A 24,664-nucleotide genomic window follows, 5' to 3' on the forward strand; every position below is an offset into this window, starting at 1 on the left:
ATATTACAAATTTAAAATTTGCGTTTAAAAATATGTAATGTAATAAAAATTGTATGAATTTAGATATTCCAAAGATAGCAGGAAATCTTCATAGTAAGTATAGGGGAAGAGGAATTGTTTTACTCCAAATTTAATGCGTGCAGGCCAAGGGCAGTAATGAATGAACCAAATATACTGGATCGATTTTAATCATGTTTTCATTGAGTGACATAGGCATATATATTTTATACCCGTGCAAAGTCGGAGCGGGCCGCTATGTTTTTATATACAACGTTCATATTTTTTCTGTAGTGTATTTAATTTAGTATCAGCATTGCACCCGTGCGAAGCCGGGGCGGGTCGCTAGTATATATATATAATAATGATAAAATATTTTCCAAAAGTTTTTTTCAAGATTTAACTATGATGAGCTCCGTCGAGTCTTTTCAAAAGCATCCCAGATATATTGAACTATTAGATAAAAAGAGAAGAATAACATTAAGAAGCGCCAATGTAATTTTTTCGCGCGTATCAAACCAAACCCCGGGAAAATAAGTGATAAACGTCAACTTATATCAAAACATTTTCCAAGCTAAATAAATTCTTTGATAACCCCCACTTGTAATTCTTCTGGGGCACTCCGAAAGGGTCCATTATTTTTTGGAATTTTCACAGATATCGAATGAAAAATGACAGGCATGACTGGTCGCGTAAATTGGGCCGAAATTTTCGTTTGGGACCCGACGCTACGCGCTTTTCACGTCGAATTGTATTTCGTCATTTTTTCCGGCGACAACGAAGATTTTTTTATTTAATGACGGTCATTGCGAGCGGGAATTCGAAGATAATGAGGCGACCCTAATGGTTAGCTAGGTTTTCCAGTTTAAGGGCGCCGGGGCTGTGTATTAGGTACCGTTGGCCCTTAATTGAGTATTTAATTTTAAGTTTATGGGAATTAGTACTGTTTTAATGTCGCCTGAATGGTGGAATTATGTTTTTAGTTGGATTACTTGGATGACCCGTTTTCCAATAGCTGGTTCCATCATCGAGCCACATTAGAGGACATAATTTGAAAGTTAGGTGTTTCCGCAACGAATTATATTTTACTAACATTTAGCTGTTTTAGCGAACTTTTATCTGAAGACGAACATTTTTAGAAGGTTTTTTTAGAAAATTGCTTTTTTCGGGGTCATCAATATGATATTTCAGATTATACTGAACCGATTTACATCATATTTAGATCGATACTTTGTTAATATTTTTAGTGAGTCTTTATAATCATAATCCTAATATTATTCCCTTAAAATAGCATCATTTCAAATCCATTTAGAATCATATTTCCTTTGACCCCCGGTTTAAAAGGATATTTTTTCTTGGTACATGGTAACTAGTGAAGAAAAACGGGTATACTCCGATAAGGCAGAACGAAACAATCAAGGTTTCAGATCTTGAAATATGTTGAATATAAATGTTAGGTGCTTGCACGTATATTGATCGGCGATATCTGTTGACAAAACTACGAAGTATCAATTTAAATGAAGCACAAATATAGAGCGATTATTGGACCTCTAACAAACCAACCTTATTATTTTCACATATTGTAGGATCAGAAAAAGTTTTAGAATATTAAGAACATACTTTTTTTAAATAAAAAATTTTTTAGGGTGAAAAAGTGATGAAAATTCACGTAAGCTCCTAATAGTTATTCATAGTATACTACAATTTTGATTGCGCGCCATCTTACTTATGTAACGTTTGGCTCAAATTTTATTATCGATAAATATATGCCACAAGAACGAGTGGAAATATAGAAAATATTTATTGAAAGTAATCGTTCCGTTATTGACACTCAGCGGAAATTATGTCAAAAATATCCTAACGTCCAGTGCCTCACAAAACCACAATTTCATTGTTTACATACGAATTTTCGACAGTAGGGTACGACAGCAGACAGGCCTTGTTCTGGAAGTTAACGGACGTTTGGTAATGCTGACAATTTGGCTTTGGTGCGCGATAGTGTTGCAGAGTCTCCAGAAGTGTCAATTCGGAAACGGTGGTTCCCAGTTACACATTTCTACACGCAGTTTAAGGCGAATTTTCAAAACTGATTTGAAGATGTTCCCACACAAAATTCAATTAATCCAAAAATTGATACCGAGATATCCTGATTAACGGGCTGAGTACAATAATGCAATCCTAAGGCTGTCTGGTGAATTTGATGATTTTTCTTCTAAATTGATACTCAGCCATGAAGGCCATTTCCTTCTCAGTGACAACGTTTATAAAAAGAATAGTCGGTTTTGGAGAACTAAGAATCCTCAGTTATTTCATGAAAGATCATAGTATCTATTAAAAGCAACTGTATGGTGTGGCACTCATGCTGGAAACATCATTTGTCCCTATTTTTTTTTGAAAATGACGAAGATGTTGCAGTTACCGTTACTGATGAACGGTACCAAGACTTGATTCGAAATTTTCTTGTACCTGAAATGGAAGAACAAGGACTAGTAGATCTGTGGTTTCAGCAATATGGGGCTACAGCACACACAGCTCCTTCAACAATTCAATTATCGAATGACGTTTCTCCACGAAGACTAATTTCGAGAATTAACGTGGTCAGCCAGATCTCTGGTTTTAGCAGCATTTAACTTATGGGGCTTTTTCAAATCACAAGTTTTTTGGAATAAACCCCAAACGATTCAACATCTTAAAGACAGTAATCGTCAATAGTTTTATAGCGAATTGCGGTCAAAGACCATATATAAACTTTATATGAAAACCAAACTTACTTATGCTTTATTTTAATTATAGTAAATAAAATGGTAGCGGGACTTTTATTCCACGATATATTTTACAAGAAAATAACCTGACTACTAATATCCACGTAAATTTTTTCAAGAATTTCAAGAGTTCAAGAGTTGACTAATGGCTGTTTTTGGTCATTAATGAACAAAAAGGCCACTCACTGCGAGAGTAACTTAATATGTTTTCCTTAAAAAGCATTTGTGGCACCAGAGCATTCGCACCATCAATGTTTGTCTTCTTAATCAATGTTCATCAATGTTTGTCAATAATATTAAAATTCTTCATAAAAATTAATTATTGCTGCAAAATCTCCACGAATTTCATTAAAGGATTTTTAGTTTTATTAATACTTTTGCCTAAAGTTATCTAATCGACAGACTCGAGCATTTGCTATTCATAAATGTGAAAATATTTAAAGGGAAGTCACTAGAACTACTCTAAAACTGTAGATTGGATTGAAAAATGAGTAAAAATAATGTTATGAATAAACTAATATTCTTATGTGAGACATACACTACATACACTTTGTGTTCCTATTGTAATCGTTTATTATACTGTAACAACTGACGGACTGTATACGGCTCTATGAAAGATACGCTTATCCAATTACAACCCACCAGCGTATACCTTTCAGATAATGGTGCAAACGCAGACAACTAAGGACCGAAAAGGTTTAGTCTGAAGATAACGCTTTCAGTTTTGCTAAGATATTTAACTTAACAGGAAAGGTCCTTATCGGCTATGTCTTAATCAGCTATTCCTTTATCTATGCTGTTAATTATCTTCTTGGAATATTTACATCAAAACGGCCATAAAAATAATTAAGTTAAATACGACTTGATGTTTTCAGTAACCGGAGTACAGGTAATCTGATTATTTTCAGCTTCTGTCTAAGCTGAGTTTATAACCAATTATTCTCAAAATATTTCGAAGTTTTTTGATTGCAGGGTCGTTATTTATCATTAACATCCTAATCACCGTTTTTATATCACTAAAGCTTAACTCAACCATGTGTATTTGATTAGTAGTATCACTATATGTTTATATAAACATTTGGTGAATATCTATATCTTCATACTAGGCAGGAAAATTGGTAAATTTTCAAAAAACACAAATTTTGCGGAATCCATTTTATTTATAATTTAGGTACAAAAAAATCGATGGCAAAATATCACTTATCATAGATAAATATAAGAATTTTCAAGCAATGTAGATCGATGTTTCTGAATATTGTCTTGTTAGTTATAGTTTTATCTTCTAAGTTAAACCTGGTGAATCTGATGGCAGCAAAGATTTGCAATTTAAGTCCTTTTTAACTTTAGAGACTGTTCTTCGAAGCTGCGTGAGTTAATGACAACATTTTGTTTCCACCAGACCTAAATATTAGATTTTATTTTCATTTCAAAAATATCGATGCAGCATTTTGCATATGAATAAAAGAATGCACAAGATAATTTTTAGTCGAATTCAATTCATATTTTACGCACGGATTAAGCATACAGCTTACTAAAATCAGAAACTTATATAATATTGAGCACAATATTTCACTCTGTTAATACCAATTAAGGACTCAACAATTCTAATAATAAAGCTTAATAAACGGCCCATTAAAAAGAAGAAAAACTATTACAAACAAAATTATTTACAACTGAAAAATGCAATAAATATATGGTAATATATTAATTTCACATATTTCTATATTATTTCTGTTTTAGATCCTGAACTACAATTTTAACAGTGATCTATCTACAAGAAGAAATTTCACTTAGGTAAGTTGTACTAAAATACGTTTGAATAGATGCGAAATAAAAGTTGATAAGTCTCCCTAATAACAGTTTTATCAGTTTATACGGCAATTATATTGATTAAACTCAGCTCTAATGTCCTGATTTATGGGATTGTTTTTCCTGTGGATGAAGAGGGATGAAAAGTTTTTTCATTAGAAAAAGGCACAGATGTAGTAATTAGGAATATATTGGTCTAGAAGCATTTATAAGATATAGCAGTGTAATTTTAGAGTGGTAGAAGTTTTGGATTTATATAAAAGTAACATAAATAAATTTTGAACTGATATATCAAGGAATATCAGAATTAGTTGGCTCCAACCACCTATCAAATATTACTTAATAGTAGTTAAAATTCAATTCCTATAAAGAATATAAGCTTAACCTATTTAGAATTAAGCTAGATATTTCAAACAAAATTTGTCACTAATACATATGCTTAGAAAGAATATAAAAACTTGGGTTTAAAAATAAAAGAAACATATAATATATTTCGTATATGATTACAATTCTTTACTTTGTTATTTATTATTTATAAAAAAAGAGAAATGAATTTCAATCAAAGACATATTGTCTTTGATCATATAATGTAATATATAATATTAATATATATTTTAACAATTTTTGGTTATTTTTAATGCAATTTTTCAAGGTCAATGCTGAATGAAATTTGTAAATAACTAAAAGTACGAGTAGTACAAAAATGAAATTAGTCATATTCTAATTGGATACTTGCTAATTTACAAATTTGTAAAGAAATTGTAATTGTTTTCAGTCAAGCACATTTTAAAATAGAAATCTTAGAATATTTTTTTATTAATCTCTTAGGAGTTCAACAATTTTCCCGCGGGCAATGAGTACTATCATATGTTTTCCGTTATATAATATAACTATCCTGACATGTAGAAGATCACTTCAGTAAGTGATCTGCTGTACAACTTAAAATCTAGATATTATTCTAGATATTCTGCTAGCTTATTATAAAGTCTATCCTAACTTATTCTAAAGAATATTCTAATGTATTCTAGAGATAATTATATCTCACTGCATATGTCTATTTTCGTATAGTACTACGCACTTCACTGTCATCACGCACATTCAGAGTACTTCGCACTAACACTTCGAATGAATTTCTATCGATGACATGTATTTCGAATTGATGGTATCATGATATCAATATTTTGTTCATATAAGAACATTCTAAGCTCGCTGGCATGTTGCTGGAGACAATTAGCATTCCAGACGGCTATTTTCTATTTGCTGTTATGACTATCAGTCATTAGGCTATCTTGCTAACGACGATGGTTAGTAAATTAATCATTGTACTGATTTGCTCCATCAGTTTACCCATCATTTTATCTAATTTACTAATAACACTTACAGGTTTAGTGGTGATTGGCGTTGATCCGAGAATATGAGCTAACATTTTTTTTCTTAACATGTTTATAAAGGAAACAAAAATCTTGAAGAACATGTGAAACTGCCTCTTAATTGTAAGTATAATGTATACAAACAATATGGTAGTAAAAATCTCGTAACTATGGTATGTTGGTCAACTACAGTTTTTCTAAAGTTAAGAAAAAACAAAATATATTTATATTTACAAAATAAACAAATAAATTTTACTCAAAATGAAGGTGAGTCAATATTAGCCAAAGAAATATCAGATTTTATGTTTTTATAGAAGAATCTGCAGTAGATTCTATTCAAATTGAGTACAATGCTCTACAATGTGAAACATGTTAATTAATTGACGAAAGATTTATTACTGACCCAACCAATGCGGAAATATTTATGGGATATCTCAAAAGTGTCAACATCAAAATGAAATTAAACGAGACATTTAAGAAATGATGTTTTTATGACGACCTTACAGAAGATAATTTAGTGCCTATTCGCAAATAAACGCTTCATAATTCATCGGTCTGAGGGAAATGGCGAAGAACCGAAGGTTTTTGATTTACTGGACCTTCGAGGGTCACGAAGATTAATATCACGTTGAAGCTTTGTTTTTGCTTTTCTTAATGCTATACATAGAAATATCGAATCAGGAACATTATTACCTCTTTATTTTTATATATATATATATATATATATATATATATATATATATATATATAACAACAGTTTTATATTCTAGTATTCTATAGATCAAATATGAGTTATAAGCTAAATGTTCCCAGAAAGGGTTTCGAATTAATATTTTCGAATACACTATAATTTCTGTTGTAACTTAAAAACATGTAAAATTATATAAAACAAATTGTATATAAATTAAACTAAATTACATAAAACAACCGTGCAATTTTTCGTTGTTTACATAGCGATAAGTATTGATTATTATTCGACAAACCTTGTTGCATCGGGGTCTTAAAATTAAGTTCATAAGTTCGTATAGGGCGTTCATTGACTTTTGAGTGAATCCCTTTGATATTAGGTCGAGTTAGAGTATCTTCTTAGTAACCAGTACAATTTTGTTTAACTTTGAGTATAATATATTAAACTTTCTGTCTAACGTCATGGAGATGGATGCGAATGTATTTAGCTGATATTGGTTGGGTAATTTGGCAACCCTCAGGTGATTTAAATGTTTCGTTGTCTTGCTGCAATGAAAAATTAACATGACCAAATTTCAAGATATTTAGCTGTATTTTCCAGTCTATAACAAATTTGTGGTTTTTTTGGCTGCCACTGCTATACCTTAGACTAAACAAGTTATAAATGTCCCTAAATAATCTAGACAGCCAAGAAAATAAAATATTACAGTGATAGAATTCGATTGCATATCTTGATGATGATTTTGATTTACAAAACAAAAGAATGATAAACTCATGTAACGCTACGTAAAGTATTAAGAGTTGACCTACCTGCGTCAGAAAGAACGCAAGGACGGACATATTCAAGAAAGTAAAGGATGAGAAGATGTGTCATTCCTATTTTGCCCAATAAACGAATATATTATTAAAGTTTTATTAAACGTAATCAATAATATTATTTTAAATCATGTATTTATTCAAATCCATTTAAGATAATGTCACTGCTCCCCTATCAATTAAAATCAATACGCTCCTTTAGGAGCTATTATGGAATAACCATTAGTCGTTAAATTCAATTAGTTTTACCCTCTATTTTATTAGGGAAATTGAAATCAGTATTTAACACGATTTTCATGCTACTATATGCTTGGATGTATTTTGATCGACAATGTCTTAATAAAAATAAGTACCAACATAAAAATATGATAAATTCGATAGTTTTATCGTTTCTGTATAGGGTCTGTATTTTTTGTTTAGTTTTTTTTTAAGTTATTCAATATACACAGAGAACTATTATGGAATACTCTGAATTATATTTTATAATATTCGTTACTTTTGTTATTTGATTCGAATAAATATGTTGCCGTTTTCCACATGAGTTTTGGTTTCAAAAATTTAAAAATGGTGATATTAATATCAATTAAAAGGAGCTGCCAGAAGAATCGAAACAGTTTGAATGCAATAGTTCTTAAGGCTTATTGAATAAAAGCTTTCACACAACTTAGTAATGTGATGACCGAAAGATGAATTAACTGTTTCTAGGCTTTTACATAAGCTGGGAAATATCCAAACACCGAATTCACTGAGAATGTATTTTCGAGGGGTTTCAAGATCTTGGTTTTGGTGCTTGCCGTTTGTGTTAAAGTAAAAAGAGTTTTATATAATATATTGCAATTGATAATAGAACTAATGCAAAGGTTTTGAAATATACACTGCTTCTTCTGCTTACCACTTATCCAAATCGATGCTTCAGGTCATGGCTTCACTGGCACGTGATTTAGAGATCCTGATAAAATGCTAAATTATATCTATGATTGGATCGCTACCAATCCAACATCGTTCTTTCGACACGATATCGCCATTTTGCCATTAATATAAAAAACATTTAGAAAATCTTATAAGCAAATACAAGCACCTTTTGTTTTAACAATAAATTATTATTCTGAATGGGTGATTAGTTTATATATCACTGTATAAGAAGTAGTTTCCACAAAGTTCATTTTATATAATCCTCAAAGAAGTTTGTTTGAAGCTTTTGGCACTCTTTCTGTTTTTTTTTTCGTATTTTCATAAAAGCTTTATATCCGAAGTGTTTGCTTAGTACTTTATATCTGCTATATGAAGAAAGTTTGAACCATGAATATATTCAGGGAGAGGCCGAAACATTTCCTAAGAAAAAGCCGGAATCCCACTGGTAACTCGTGTGATTGTTTTGGGTGTTGAAACTTTTAAAGCATCTTAGTTATTGGGCCTCGGTTAGCTTAAGACGATAGTTTCTGTTGTCTATTAACGTTTTCTTTTTCATTTGAATGCATTTACTATTATTACACAGTTCATGGACAGTGAAATAACAAGTTCGCTTGACAGTTGAGTGTAATTAGTAAGTTATTGAGTTTAGAATAAAATATGGTAGATTTTATAGTATGTTATCACTTGAAATTTACTTCACTTAAAGCGTGATTTAGATAAGTCATTATTTGGACTACTATCATTTTACTTTCCAGAACATTTGACTTAACAGTGTTACTTACAAAATTATTTGATTTAAGCCTGTTTCTACAACAACCATCATTATTTCTATAATTAATTATAGCGCTCTCAAATCAAGGTATCGTTATACAGCTCGTAATAGTATTGATTATCTTTAAATGTGCTATCTAAATCCGTAGTTAGCTTTTACATGCACGATTTCTATTAAATATGTTTCTCTACCTAATAGAATAAATTCATACTAAGTGCAGTGTTTATACATAAAAGTGTTAAAATTATAAAATGTGCTAAGAATTAGTCACAGTTAATTATTTTAAGTTAGGTCTGATGTTTTCTGTGACGAGGTCCGTAGAGATCTGTAGAGAGTTGGTGTAAGATTGACATTGACTTCCAAAATTAGCAAAAAACAATTCATTATGAATGTATTTGTAAAAGAATTAGAAACTTATAATATTAGCTTCTTTTATATGCTTTCGAGATTTAGTTCAGCAAGTGCTTCAATTCATCATTTTGAAAATTTTTGATCCTCTTGATATATTTTTGACATTGATAGCAAAATGAGCACTTTTGAAAAATTATATTCGAAATGTACAATTGTGATATATTGGAGTAATATAACCATGGGTTTTTAACATAATTTGATGGGCTTTGGCACCAGTAATATCGAGTTTTCCATGATTATTGTCTGTATTTTATGTAGGTAAATGTCAGATCCGACGAATTTAAAATCTGACTACATTAATTCTTCATATCTTCACCAATAGTTCTCGCTATTAAAAATATGTTCAAGCTTCTAATAAGACCAAAGAGTTTATATTTCAAAAAATTAGGCAGAATTATATAGAAAGCCTGATTGCGATATGATCTATCTCTTATAGTAAGTATACCCAATTTTTGACCTGAAAAACCAAAAAATAAAGCCAAAAGTATTGCTTAATCGAAGTCAGCAACCCGTTTTTTAATATCTGTTTGCACAAAGTATTCAATAAATTCATTATATTACTATTCTTGACCTTTGACAGGTATTTATTGAATTAAAATTATAAAAAAGAAGTGAATAGATATTAAAGTATTTTGAATTGCTTGCGATCTATTTGATGCAACAGAATTCAACAGTAGTCACTCATAATGTTTTCGTCCAAAAATCCTTGGTATCTCCTTTGGATTTTATCTATATCTTGGTGCAGCCAATCTACTTGAAGACGAAGTTCTTAGGGATCTTTTACACTTGTTCATGGACTAATTGGCAATCGATCACTGTCTGTACGTTGAAATGGTTTCACTACTGAAGGTGCAAAAACATATTTATGTTGTGCCTTTTTCCATTTATATAGACAGAAAACGAAAAGTATACACTTTCGCTAAATCACCACTTGTACGCCCATGTTCTGCAAGCGTTACAAAATAATTTCAGTATACATGGCTTGTCAGTGTTTACTACAGAAAAACCATGATACCGTAAATATGCATATTTGAGCGCAATTGTTAATTTTTTTTCACGTTTATCAGACATATAACATCCAGACAAGTAACAAAAACAATTTCAATCGACTTTACAACGTTTCCTCTGAATTTTCACACGTTCTGAAGCAAAACCACAATGATTTTTAAAGAAACATAGTCAGTTGACGGTCGCTATAACTACGCAGCAATACCACTATGCGCGCACTTGAAAACTAGAACCAATTTTGATATACGGATAGAAGATCTGAGTACAAAGTGTCAAATAAAGTTGAAAATCGTTCTCATATGCCCGGATACAAAATTTTTTCTTTCTCTTAGATTTTCGACAATATGCCTGCTGGAAATAAGTATCATAATATAATTTCTTTTATGCAATATCAATCTACTGATATGTAGAAGATCGCTTCAGTAAGTGATCTGCTGTATAACTTATAATCTAAATCTTATTCTAAATAGTACTCTAACTTATTCTATACTTTAGCCTAACTTATTCTAAAGACCATTCTAACTTATTTTAGATATTATTATATTATTATATTTCTATGTTATTATATTATTATTATATTATACTGACTATGTGTTTGTGAATCAGTTCGTATGATAATTTACGTTTGAGCCTACACACTTCACTGCCATAGCGAACATTTAACTGTTTGGCGGGTGCATTGGGATGAACCAACAGAATTTCAGAATTCTTTGCACTAGCACAAATCACATTCGTCATGAGTTCTAAGGGGATATCGCGCTGAATCAGTTTGTTGGACATGTAATATGGGGCATCGACGATGACTCGCAACACTTTATTTCGGAACCTCTGGAGGATATATATGTTATATTTGCTAGTGGTACCCCACAGCTCAATACCATAGGTCCAAATGGGCCTAAGTATTGCCTTGTACAACAAAACCTTGTTATATAAATATAATTTAGATTTACGCCTTATCAACCAATATATTTTATTTAGTTTAAGCCCAAGCTGCTTGCGTTTTGTCACTAGGATCCAAAATTTGTTCCGAATTTGTTAACTTTTGTAAACTTTACGACATATATACCCTCACCGGGATAAACACTATTTATGTATACCAAATCAGATGGGAATTAGAATAAATTGGGGCATGTCAAATAAAGAAAGAGTTATCTAAGACAGTTTTCTTTTATTTCATAACTGGTACACTGATTCAACTGGTATATCGATTTGAATTTTACTCAAAGCAAGTTAGTATTAAGATAAATGTTACAATTACTACGAAAACTGGAAAATAAACTGCAACATTGTTTCAACACATCAATGATTAATTAATACAAGCAGACGGGTAATCGGCAAGAGTACTAATTGCACAAATAAATTTGATTATACCGTAATTATAAATTCAAATTATTTCGGTTGAGCGATTTAATTGAAATTATACCAATCGCATCGGAATTTATTCGAAATTCGTTCGTTCGTTTTTGTTGTGGCCGTTAAAATAAACACGGGCAACTTTAAATTCGATAAACTGTGTATAATTCTCTTCTGAATATTTCTGCGGGTGAGGATGAGTCTCCCTACGTCGGTCGTGTTTATCTAGATGACTGAAACGTTAATTTAATTCTATTATAATATCCGACAACGTTTATTTTATTAGGATACATATTAAATTTTGCTGTTTTAGTAGTCTTAATTTCAAGCACATGGCCGGGTGGATATTTATTTTGTTTCCTAATTGGGAATAATCTTTGCCCGGACCTTTTACGTACCGTTTTGTTTAATACAATACCAGTTTGCAAAAGCATAGTGTAAACGGATATCGTTTCCACGGTTACGAATGTTTTCGTATCTAAACTTTCTATAACTAAAAAACAAGTTACACTTCTTTATTTTTTGTTTATAAAAGTGAATTATTTTAGCTTACTATTAAAAAAATTGTTGGTTCATTTAATGTTTCCTTATTAACAGCGAGAGTTTATCTGGACTGGACCTACACTTTAACGTGAGCTCCGAACCGCGGTCTTCGACATTAAGCCTACCGACTGACCAATTCCGGATTTTCCACTATTGCCTATAAAGACCTTTACAACTACCATCACAAGCATAAAGTACCTCCAAGCCACAGCAGGATTCAAACCCGCAGCTATCGCAAAAGTAGGAGGACCGTCCTGGTGCTCTTACCACCGCGCCAGTCATTCCAGCTAAAATTGAATTATTTTTAACCGACTTCGAAAAACGAGGAGGTTCTGTGTTCTAGATTTCTCCGTCAATTGTGGGTCGATTTTCAAAATTCTTGTTTTATTCGAAATAGTGCACTTCCGATGAGGTTCCATTGGAAGCAAATCAGGATCTGTTGTAGGAATGGGGGAAATTGAGGGAAACGCTCAAATTTCAAAGGCGCGTACAAAGTTTTCACATATTTTTTATCTAAAATGATCAGATATTTGTGTATAATATTATTGCCGAGCTGAGGTGACGGATAATCGAAAGTCGTTCAGTTCAAAAGCCATTCAGTTTGCCTTTTATGCACTAACTATAGCATATCAGCGCTAGTAGAAATAATGTATACAACTGCTTCTATGGTGTAATGGTTAAAGCGTTTAGCTCCAAACGGAGATCGAGGATTCGATTTTCAGCAGAGACAATAAATTTTTGTTGTTGTTTAGTTAGAACATTTGTCAAATCAACTAGTGATTGAAAAATTACTGTTTCTTTATTCCTATATTTCCTCATACGGGCTGCACCTTTAGTTGGTCTACCCATTGGAACATTAAATAAAATAACTGCATAATTTATTATGTAAATAGCGAAGGCTAAAAAGAGGAAAACAAAATATTTTTAACAAAAAATTTGAACCCATATCAAAAAATAGATAAGGAGATCACTAGAAATTCAAACATAATCAAACTTAGTTTTTTAACACAGAAAAACATTAGATTTTGTAGCATATGCAGTTTTGTAACCACTACCAACAACGTAATGGCTATAATGCAAATGTTGTTTGACTTTTGGAAAGCAGTTAGGATGGTTATATCAGCAGATATAAGACTTTAAAGTTCATCGGAAAATCAAAAGTTTTAAACTTCTCCTTTATAATAGCTTTAATAACATAATTTCTTCATTTGGTTCTTGTTTTATCTATCTACAATATTACTTTAATTACTCCCAAATGATCAGTTTGAACATACTGCTACAACCAATGTGTTACTGATGCATGACTTGAATTGAGCTATATTAGAGTTATTGAGAATTGGCTCTACGCCAAAAATATTCTGGACACAATTTTAGTCACCTGTTTTTCGGATTTCTTGATCAATTATCTCAATCCATGTCTTTTTTGGATTGATTGGGAGCTATTTATCCCAAAAAAACCTTTTTGTGAACATTTTTATGTTTACTGTTTTCTCTGCATTTTTCCGACGTAGCCAGGTAAAATAAATTGAGAGATTGCTCTTTGGATCTGCGAAATCGAAAAAATTAATTTTTATATTGATAAAATGCAACAAATGAAAACAGTATTATAGCTGGCGTATTTAGCAGGAATTACAAGTAAATATCACTAAAGATAGTAATGTGGGTCTAAAACTACAACTGGATATAACAAAATTTAACACAAAATTTTCGTGGATGGTGTAACTAGACTTATAGCGTTTTTATTTTTGCTTACCCACAGAATTCGATCTGGCACATCGGTCTCAACTCTAACCTTATATTATGTCGCGTTTTTTATATTTATTTTTCCAACAAAAGCTCCATGAAATTCTTTTATCGGTTTTTTCCGGCTTGTCATAAAAATAAAAACATACTAAAATAAAAGCTTTATTGTGGATTTTTATTTTTGTTTTATTGTTCCTTTGATATGCAAAATTTGCGCCAACCGAGATGAAAAATTATTAAAACTATAGATGTAATCGATTTGGTTTTATCTGTGTTCGGACACAGATTGTGATAGAGTTTATTTTTATAAACAATATAAACAGTTAACTAAAGATACCACAGAATCGATTTATATACATTTAATCGAGGTTCGAATACAAAAAATACAAAAAATAATACATAAATACAAAAAATTTTTTCGAGAAACAAAGCTCTGAGAAGTATCATAAATCCACCGAGACCAGAGACCAACTGTCACCTAGGAAATCAAGATAATTACAAGGAGACATGGAGATAGACTTCATTCTCATGTAAATATCGAAATACTATAATTCTTGAATCCAGAACAGGACCCAAAAAGAACCAAACCATTTGATCTTGCGTATTACTGAGGTGCATTTAAAAAAAATAGTTTTTTTAATATATAAACATTACTATACAATACATATTGTCGCACATTTAAGTTAATATAAAGGACTAGTAAAGATATAATAAATAAATTTTAAAAATGGTGCATCGCTACTGAAATAAAACAAGATTGAGTCATTTATGGAAGGAGTGATTATGGGCTATGGAAAGTAGATAATATTTGACAATATATTATCGAAAAGATCCAAGTTAAAGTCCATGGAAGCCTCACAATTATTTTAACGCATTAACACCAGGTAAGATGATGCCAAGTAGATGATTTATGTTCTGAACTAAACTGACTAAAGCAAAAACGATTTAAAAAAGGGCCAGAACTTACCATTAGCAATAGAAGTTGCTGTCTACCATGACTATAGTAGATCACAAATATCTTTAGTGTCAAAGAATTCAGACATATTGTTTAGGAATTTTGATGCTCCCACCATACAGACCAGATATAGCCCCGTCTGACCACTATCTGTGTTCCTGTGTCTACAAAACACTCTTAATAATATAAATATGAAATCAACAGAGATTTGTGTAAACCATTTGGTTGGATATCTCTTTTTACATCAGAAATCAAAATCTCAGTAATTCTACAACTACGGGATTAGAGTTTACTAGAAAATATTAAAAAGGTTATCGATCGAAATGGATACAAATTATTGATTAGTATATCAAATGTATATGTGCAAGACCAGTTAAAAAAAACATGGAAAGAAATCAAGATAATTTGATAATTATTTAAAAAAACTAATGGTTTAGGGAAAACATTAATAATATAAGCTTATTTTATGTAAAACTTTTAAAATTTACATACGAGTCCGTATTTTATCTACATTGCGTCGGCTGAAGCAAAAAATCGGTCAAAATATATGTAAAATATATTCAAAAAATTAGAATCAAAAAGCTTACACAAAATAAAATTCCATAAATTAAGGAAAATCTCGTTATTTTTCGGTCTAACGCGGTTTTTTTAAATTTTCGATTAATATTTATATACAGTTGCAGTCGCTTTTCGATTGTTATTGTCAAAGGGTTTTGAAAGCATCGCTGATAAAAGAAAATTCGTGTTTGATCTACTAAACAAATACGTGTTTGTCGATGGTATAAACGATGTAATATATATTCCGGATATCTGATTTTACTTCAGCATAAAGAAATGAATCAACGGAGTGTGAATTTATAATAGATCATTAGAATTCATCGATAATAAATGGTAAACGATTTAAATTAGATTTTGTAACATATACAGTTCTGTAACTACTGCCAATAACGTATGTTAATCGTTTTAATGAAAATGTTAAACTTTTTTAAAGAAGTCTAGATGGTTATATCAGAAAAAATAAGACTTTAAGGTTCATCAGAAAATAAAAAGTTTTAATATAATAATTTTCATTTATTTATTTCTTGTTGTAAAAAAACTTGTTTACAATGTCTTGAAATGATATTCAGTCTCCTTTTGCTTTATAAGCAGGTTGGAATCGAACGTGAATTAAATAATATCAGTTGTTCTTACCAAGTTGTATTGCGATTCTCCAATATTCTCTTCAAACGTATATATTAATTGATCTAATTTTATAAATGTAAAAGCGCCAATTGTAAAACCCTTAGGAAATACCAATTCATATCTGATAGAATATAGCAGGGAGAACAATCACAAAAGTCCAAAAGCTGTCCAATGTATGGACCAATAACCAGTTAATATTTGTTTATTTGCTAGATCTCTGTAATACCATCTCTTTTTGATGAAATCTTTTGTAACAATTGGACAATTTCTTATATAACATTGGCATGTTCTTTCGTTCCTTCTTCAAAGATATCTACGGCTATTTGCCATTACTGAAAAATACTTAATACAAAGACACAGGATATGAAACTAAACTATGAAGCCCGTGATACGAAAACATGAAGAATTGGGTATCATATTTACCAAGATTATGAAAAACTTCTGTAAATGTACTCCGCGATACTCCAATAATTCTTTTAATATTCTGAATTCGTTAATTTATATTCTGTTGTCCGAAAATGAGGTTTTTGTGTCTTCACTCACATTATTAGAGATGTTGCTACTCCATATAATTGGACATTATTGTATGTTAAAATATTTATTGAAGGCTTTATATGTTTTCTTGAAGTTTACTAACTAGTTATAGTTCAACTTTAGTAATAATTAATGAAACGGTACAAAAAAACCGTTGATTAATTACAATGACAGATGTAACGCGTATTTATTTAAAATCAATCGAATAGCGTTCGAACCTAAGGACCATACGAGCGTTATTAATGACCAAGCTGTGGACAATGGACTGCCATGTTAATTGAAAACCGCTAAATGCCACCAATTGTGCAACTGTTGCGTGTGTGTCGCAGAAATAAATGTGTCGCGCTCATAATTTATATCGACCTCGGAAAAACAGGCGTGCTCCTGAAATATTTTTCGGCTACGTTCAGTCATTTCCTGCAAAAATAATGGATACGCGAGCCTAACAGTTACGTCCGTTGGCGTTATTCGCAAAAAATATTCTCGTGTAATAACCTCTCATAATTTATTCCTTTAATGGGATTAATTGTATGAAACTATACCCGAGTTAACGAGATGTAGTGAAATTAAAAATATGGCTAATGTTTATTTGAAAACAAAGCCACCTCACATTAACATTTGTAGTATTGCTTGATAATTATTAACGTGTACTTTAAAATTCTTTCGATGAGACTATAGCTGAATGAAAAGCAGTTTTTAGGTGTTCCAATGCTTTAGAGAATTTTTTATATCTTTATTAGATATACTTAGTACAACCTTAATTGTAAATTAATTTATTGCTACATTACTTTTGTACTTGGATTAATTCGCAAGCAAGACGAGTGCGAGAAAATACATCAATATGTATTCCTCAATTATAAAATTATAATAACTTATAGCTATAGTTTACACTAAAGGTATACACTTTATATAAGTTCGTATGGTATTGCTTCCACTTTAGTATGATTTAGTAAAATTCTTTTCTGTTTCAAGGCAAAATCTTGGGTAATTTTGCAAATTCATTTGATTTCTAGGTCATCGTGCAGTTCTTCGTTAGTTACGTAGCGATAGACATTGGGAATCAATCTAAAAACCTTGTTTTGACAGCGTTGAATGACTAGTTGATTTGAATTTTTAGTGCAATCCCATATTTCCAGTGCAATCCCATATTTCCACCCCATATGTCCAAATTGGCTTTATGATTGTCTTATAAATCAACCTCTTTGATTTTAGATCAAAGTGAGAGAATCTTTCGACTAACCTGTATAGTTGTTTTATTTTGGTTCTAATGTGTTTTGCTTTTTGTCTAATATGATGTTTCCAATTTAATGTACCGTCAACATGGATTCCGAGGTATTTACTGATTCTGCTTCAGGAATCGGGCATCTACTGAGTCACATAATTAAGTTTTGATTGTTTCGCCAGAATGCAAGATTAACGCAGACAGATTTGGAGCTATTAAGTTGAATTTTACAATCTTTCGTCCATTACTTGACTGTCACTTGTACTTTTTCTACTACTCTAGGCAGAGATATATCGTTTGCCATAATAATTGTGTCGTCAGAAAAGGTTCCAAGTAGTGTTTGTTTTTGGAATGTCAGCAGTGTAAAGCAGATATAGGAGAGACTCTAAATTTTCTTGGAGGTAGAAATTTGCTCATCTTACAGATTAATCCCTAATGACAAACCCGGATTTTAGAGAATGAATTTCAGCTGTATAGTTTGGTTTGTTTTTGAAAGATTTATTGAACCGTTTTTTATGTTTTGTGATATTTTCAACTATCAACAACTCCTTTCAACAACAATAAATGTTATATAACAATAATATTGTTATTTGTTTAGTACTATCAGATCCATCAAGAACAAATAATCTTAACGGCTGATTAATCTTGCGTTATTCTAGATAGCACCTGCATTCTTTAATGTGCAGCAGTAAATTGAACGTTGAAATAATTCTTCGTTTGATTTCCCGAGTTTGGTGATTTGTTGCAAATTCGACATCCATTATCAGTATAGCATCAATTATGTTCAGATTTCATTTAATATCATCATTCAGATGTTTTTATGAAAGGAAACGATTAGTCATCAAAAGAACATAAAAAAGAAACAAAAAGTTTCAAGTTCTACAGTAGACCAGCTGAAATTTCGGCACTTATTAAACAGCGCGATAGTTTTTACACAGTCGTTATATCTAAGGGTGATAAATATAAATCTACAGATAATACGTAATGGGCACGCTGACCCAAAACGTTGTTGTTCTATAAGGTACGAACCGAAACTGTTCGAATTCCAGCCCGGGGGAATGGAAGTCTCAAAGGACGCCACCCGAATCAATGCGTGATGGACCGGAAAAGCGAATCCCCTTTCTAATCAAACTGCGTGGATTTAGTAGGCGTGTTAGATTTATGCGTGGCGGAAATGCGAGTACTCCCAATTTGATTTCAATCAAAGAAAGGAAACAGCTGTTACGGGAACAAGCGCAAGTAATTCGATCAATTTGCACCTCGGGCACATCCGCGTTGTCGCATTTCGACAAACTTGGGTTACAGTTTTAATATGGTTTCCGGGCTCCATTGAACTGTCATTTTGCAAATTGTGTCTGCTTATTCGGGTACTTACGGGTGCTAAAATTGTAACGAAATTCGTGTCTTATTTCATCAAACTTTATTGTTCTATTTTGACAGGATAAAACAACTCTCGGTTTTCTAATATAACGCACGTTGTTCTAATATTAGTAATAAAAATAAAAACATACTAAAATAAAAGCTTTATTGTGGATTTTTCTTTTTGTTTTATTGTTCCGTTGATATGCAAAATTTGCGCCAACCGAGATGAAAAATTATTAAAAGTATAGATGTAATCGATTTTGTTTTATCTGTGTTCATACACGACGATTTAACTTTGAGTTCAACGAAGTAGTCCATATCGGAAGCAACAAATCGAGTCATTTATGGAAGGAGTGATTGTGGACTATGGAAAGTAGATAATATATGACAATATATTATCGAAAAGATCCAAGTTAAAGTCCATGGAAGCCTCACAATTATTTTTAACGCATTAACACCAACTCAGATGATGCCAAGTAGATGATACATGTGTTGAACTAAACTGACCGAAGCAAACGAATTTAAAAAACGACCATAACATACCAATAGCAAAAGAGTTGCTTTCTACCATAACTATAGTAGATTAAAAACATCTTTAGTGTCAAAGAATTGGTACTGCTATTGATATAGTCCCGTCTGGATACTGACGTCTGACACTATCTGTACCTGTGTCTACAAAACACTCTTTAAAATATAAAGCTGAAATTAACAGAGACGTGTCTAAATCATTTGATTGGATATCTCTTCTCACATCAGAAATAAAAGTATCATAATCAAAAGGTTACAATCATAATCTTAATTTTTTTTGTTTTACCATTTTATAAGTAATACCGATCCAATATGCTAGTTATAACAGGTCCTACCCTCAATGATGAAAAAATACATAATATTATTTTATTCATTTGTAAAGTATTATATGTTTGTATCATTTGGTTGGATATCTCTTCTCACATCAGAAATGAAAATCTCCGCGTTGTCGCATTTCGACAAACTTGGGTAACAGTTTTAATATGGTTTCCGGGCTCCATTGAACTGTCATTTTGCAAATTGTGTCTGCTTATTCGGGTGCGTACGGGTGCTAAAATTGTAACGAAATTCGTGTCTTATTTCCTTAAACTTTATTGTTCTATTTTGACAGGATAAAACAACTCTCGGTTTTCTAATATAACGCACGTTGTTTCAATATTAGTAACCATAGAGTATTATATCGATTTTTAACTTAAATAGGCGAAACCGAGAAAATATTTTGCGTAGCCCCATCAATGCAGTCACTGGGACCAATTTTATGATTGGTTCGTTCAAACTGCGCTACAAAGGCGTTTGGTTGGATCGTTTCTATAAAGCGATTGCTTATTTCTAGGGTTTGTTTTAGTTTGTTCATGACGCCATTTTTGTGTGCCCGATTTGTGTACGTTCAGCATTTTTGTGACATAATTACAATCACCACTATTTCATTATAATATATCTTCGATCTCATACGTGTTGTGCATCCAATATATGTGTAGAAATAAAAGAACCAGATGTCATTTTCGTTGGAGGAAATACCTTAAATTAGCTAGATTAAGAATGTGTGTGTGTGACTTAGCTTTTAGACTTATACTTAAACTTAAAACTTATAGCGTTATTTATAGAGGCAACCTATATTCATATGAATATGAGTATTGTTTTTACGGCAATATAATAGAAAAAATCGTGAAAATATTACCAGCAGTTTAAACACAAAATATATCCAAAAGGGGCGATGATTATAACGACATAGAAACCAAATATGATTATACTACATAAATAGATTTAGTGTAAAGCCATAAAATGTATATAGAGCCAATTTTTTTGCCCTTTAAAAGGTTTTTTGTAAAGTGCCGTTAACTAGAAACTTAATTATTTTGAAGGGGTTTATTTACATAAACAAATGTATGTTGGTCAAGATACTTATGATATTTTGGCATACGGCTTAATCAAGATAGGTGAGATTTTTTAGGGTATACGCTTGGTTTCAGAAAAAATTAATTTTTCTATAAGCATGTTCAAAAAAGTTAAAATGTCTAAATACTAAATAAAATAACACGATTCGTAGACCAACAATTTGGGAGTTATTTTAGAGACAAAATAGTATCTAATGATTCTTTTACTATATTGGTAATAGATCCTTAAGCTGTCTCTTTAACTCCTCGATTTTACCGTAATAAGAGCACAACAGTAATTTTTATACATATCATATATTCTAAGTTTTGTTGCTGTTTAAAGTATAACTTTTGAGTATGTTTCCTCTGTTTCGATGCATAAAATTTAACCCTTTTAATTAACTGTTCCACAATTTTCACAATAATATTGTAAAAGACTTATAACCTGCCTAAATAACACATTTTGTGTTAATAAAATATTAACAGATACATACTTGGTCTGCTTTCAATAGGAAGGAACAAACAGATTAATTTAATTTAATACATCTTTTATAAATTGATAGCACTAAACGATTTCGAATATTGAAAATATTTTATTATATTTTACCTGACTGTCGGAGACAAGATGCGTTTTGTATAGCCTAAAACATTTGAACAGGAGGGATTTGAAGCTTTCACTCGATGATGTTCCGTATACAAAACGCAAGAAGTACCTTGAAGAACATGTGAGTAGTCCAAAATCTTGGATATCTTGAGCTTCAAATTTTAAAAAACCCTTTAAATATAATGTATTGACCATAATTTTAGATTTTTCATATTTTTCAAAACATATTCATTCAAATAAATATAATATAGTTTCAGTCAGATATGCGATTTTGTCACATTTCTGATAAAACCATAATTCAGTCATTGTAGAAATTCAGTCAGTAGAAACTTTTGGGTCAACTAATAGATATTTGACACATGTAACACTTTATATGTACAGTATCATGCCATATATTGTTCAGAATTCCTCATAGGGTCTCATACCCTACCAAACAATTCCAAAAAACCAGTAAATATATACATTGGCTGTACGAGTGTTTCATTACATTTGTAATATAGCGTGGGGATATTGCTTTCTAAATAAAAATTTGTTGGAGCTTAATTACGGGACAGTTTGTATCTGCGGTAAATAGGCAACAGTTGCACTATTGTCCCATTTAGTTGGTTTGTATTAACACGTCACCGTATTGTCTGTAAAGGCCAGCCGTTAGGAATGATGAAATGGTCTTTAGGCCCCAATACAATTAGATTGATTTTAAATAAATGTCTGTTACAATCGATGTCTGCTGAATTTTTTACTTTACATCAACGTGCGTGTCTATACATTTATTAGTTTTATACCATCTTTGTTTTAAATTAATATTTTGTTTAACTAACTATCGTTACGTTACCTGTGATATAACTGTTAACCTTAATCCAAATATAATGCTAATATTGTATGCTTAATGTATTATTATAGTCTCATATGTATATATATATATATATATATATATATATATATATATATATATATATATATATATATATATATATATATATATATATATATATATATATATATATATATATATAATGAAACCTTCTACAAGAATAAGAACACAATATTAATTTAAAAAAAATAAAAATTTAAAAAAAAATAATGAACAGTATTCCTTACGTAGAACATAATGTAATAGTCTCTGCTGATGATACAACGATAATGAAATTTCCAAGGGCCAGTAAATAAAATTAAAGAAACAAAACTACCCAACCTAACAAACAAGAGGAAGCAGCAATCCGTGTCACTATAAATTGTATCCAAATTGTATTTGACTGTTTTATTAGGTAGGATATGAGAACGTAAAAATAATAACTGGGTATCATGCTTAGTGAAATTATGGGAAACGCTTTGGCAACATTTGGGATAAAGAAATTATAGCGCTATTTAATGAATTAAGGTATGAATTGTGAAAATATCCATCTTGTTGGCTCTACGTAGTCTCATTTGATTGCCACTTTCTAAAATTCATAGAACTAAACACATTTTCATATGTGAAAACATATTTCGATGGTCTTCTACCTTTATAAAATCAGATCGAGATTGTATCCTTGAGAACCACTGTAAACAAAAATATCCAGACCATTTAGCATGTCCCGGTAAGTATAAATATTATACAAGAACTGTAAACCGATACTGGAAATTATTTGTCATCACTTGGAACACAAGGCTGCGCTGTAAAGTCCAGGTAATAGAAAAAGAAAAAGACGAAATTAAAAAGAAGTGTGTATCATATTTAGTAAAATTATAAGAAATATATAAACTACTTGTAAAACAAATTGTCTCAAAACCAACAACAAAAGACTTCTATGTAAGCAATTTTACAGATTGTTTTGCCACTGAGCTTGAAGTTTGACCTAGTAATATATCAAGTTTTAGTATAATGTGTTCTATATAATGTATTTAAAAATAATGTGTAATGGTTATTGTTAGAGTGTTAGAACACAGAATACAACCAGAATGTGTTTGTATTATTTTGCTTGTGAAATAACACTTGGATTACCTACAGATTACATCATACAGTTATACATTTAAAACACACTATGTGGATTGACTGTATCCTTAAGAAAACATAATAACAATACAAAAGCAAAAAGTGTTTTTATCAAAACGATATATCCTAAAACCGATACAAAGAAATTAGAGAAATTATAGAAATGTGTTTAGATGGAAATTGTGAAAATATCCCCCTATTCATCCCATGACATAGGAGAAACAATTGTTTTATTAGTAGTTAGTTACCGGTCGTTTATTTTTGAGTAAGTCATTTATTTAATTATATACGTGACGCTAATAAGGCAAATTCGCTAATAAATATATGTGGAGTGTTAATTTGTGGATCCATAAAATATTCTCGGCGACGCTTTGTCCTCGAGAAGAATCAGATTTCAAAAGGAAACATTGCAAATTTACATTTTATGAGCTCGAATGGTGCCGGGCTAAACAAAGGACTGTCCCCAAGCAATTGCAGCACAATTTCACTCGCAAACTTGCCGAAAACAAACAACTTAATGAATTTTTAACAATTTCTTTCTTCCCCATTGCAACGCTGAAACGTATTGTTTGTTATGCTAAGCAGATTAGGTTCTTTTTTGTATCTCGCTAAATGACATTCACGAATAAATACTCTCATTAAATATTCATTGATTATATTAGTACCGTAGGGTCTCTTTTAAAGGTGTTCATGGAGGGAATCACATATTTTTTCAGAATAATGAAATTTTTGCAACGCCGTGAAAAGAA

General features: G+C 31.1%; 1 protein-coding gene and 1 long non-coding RNA gene across 3 annotated transcripts in view; one reads left to right on the forward strand and one right to left on the reverse strand.

Moving 5' to 3' along the window:
* LOC143192338 (uncharacterized) overlaps positions 1 to 24,664 on the reverse strand; it is a 380,442-nt gene that overhangs the window by 327,641 nt on the left and 28,137 nt on the right. The gene's annotated exons all lie outside the window — the stretch shown is intronic.
* LOC143192342 (uncharacterized) overlaps positions 4,484 to 24,664 on the forward strand; it is a 200,243-nt gene continuing 180,062 nt past the window's right edge. The window contains exon 1 of the long non-coding RNA XR_013004755.1: positions 4,484 to 4,553. This is a non-coding gene — a long non-coding RNA (uncharacterized LOC143192342). The remainder of the gene's footprint in view (positions 4,554 to 24,664) is intronic.

Source organism: Rhynchophorus ferrugineus, unplaced genomic scaffold, assembly GCF_030347505.1.
Source record: "Rhynchophorus ferrugineus isolate W39M unplaced genomic scaffold, kcgeb_rfMv2 rfM3, whole genome shotgun sequence".
In the NCBI taxonomy this organism is placed as follows: domain Eukaryota; kingdom Metazoa; phylum Arthropoda; class Insecta; order Coleoptera; family Curculionidae; genus Rhynchophorus; species Rhynchophorus ferrugineus.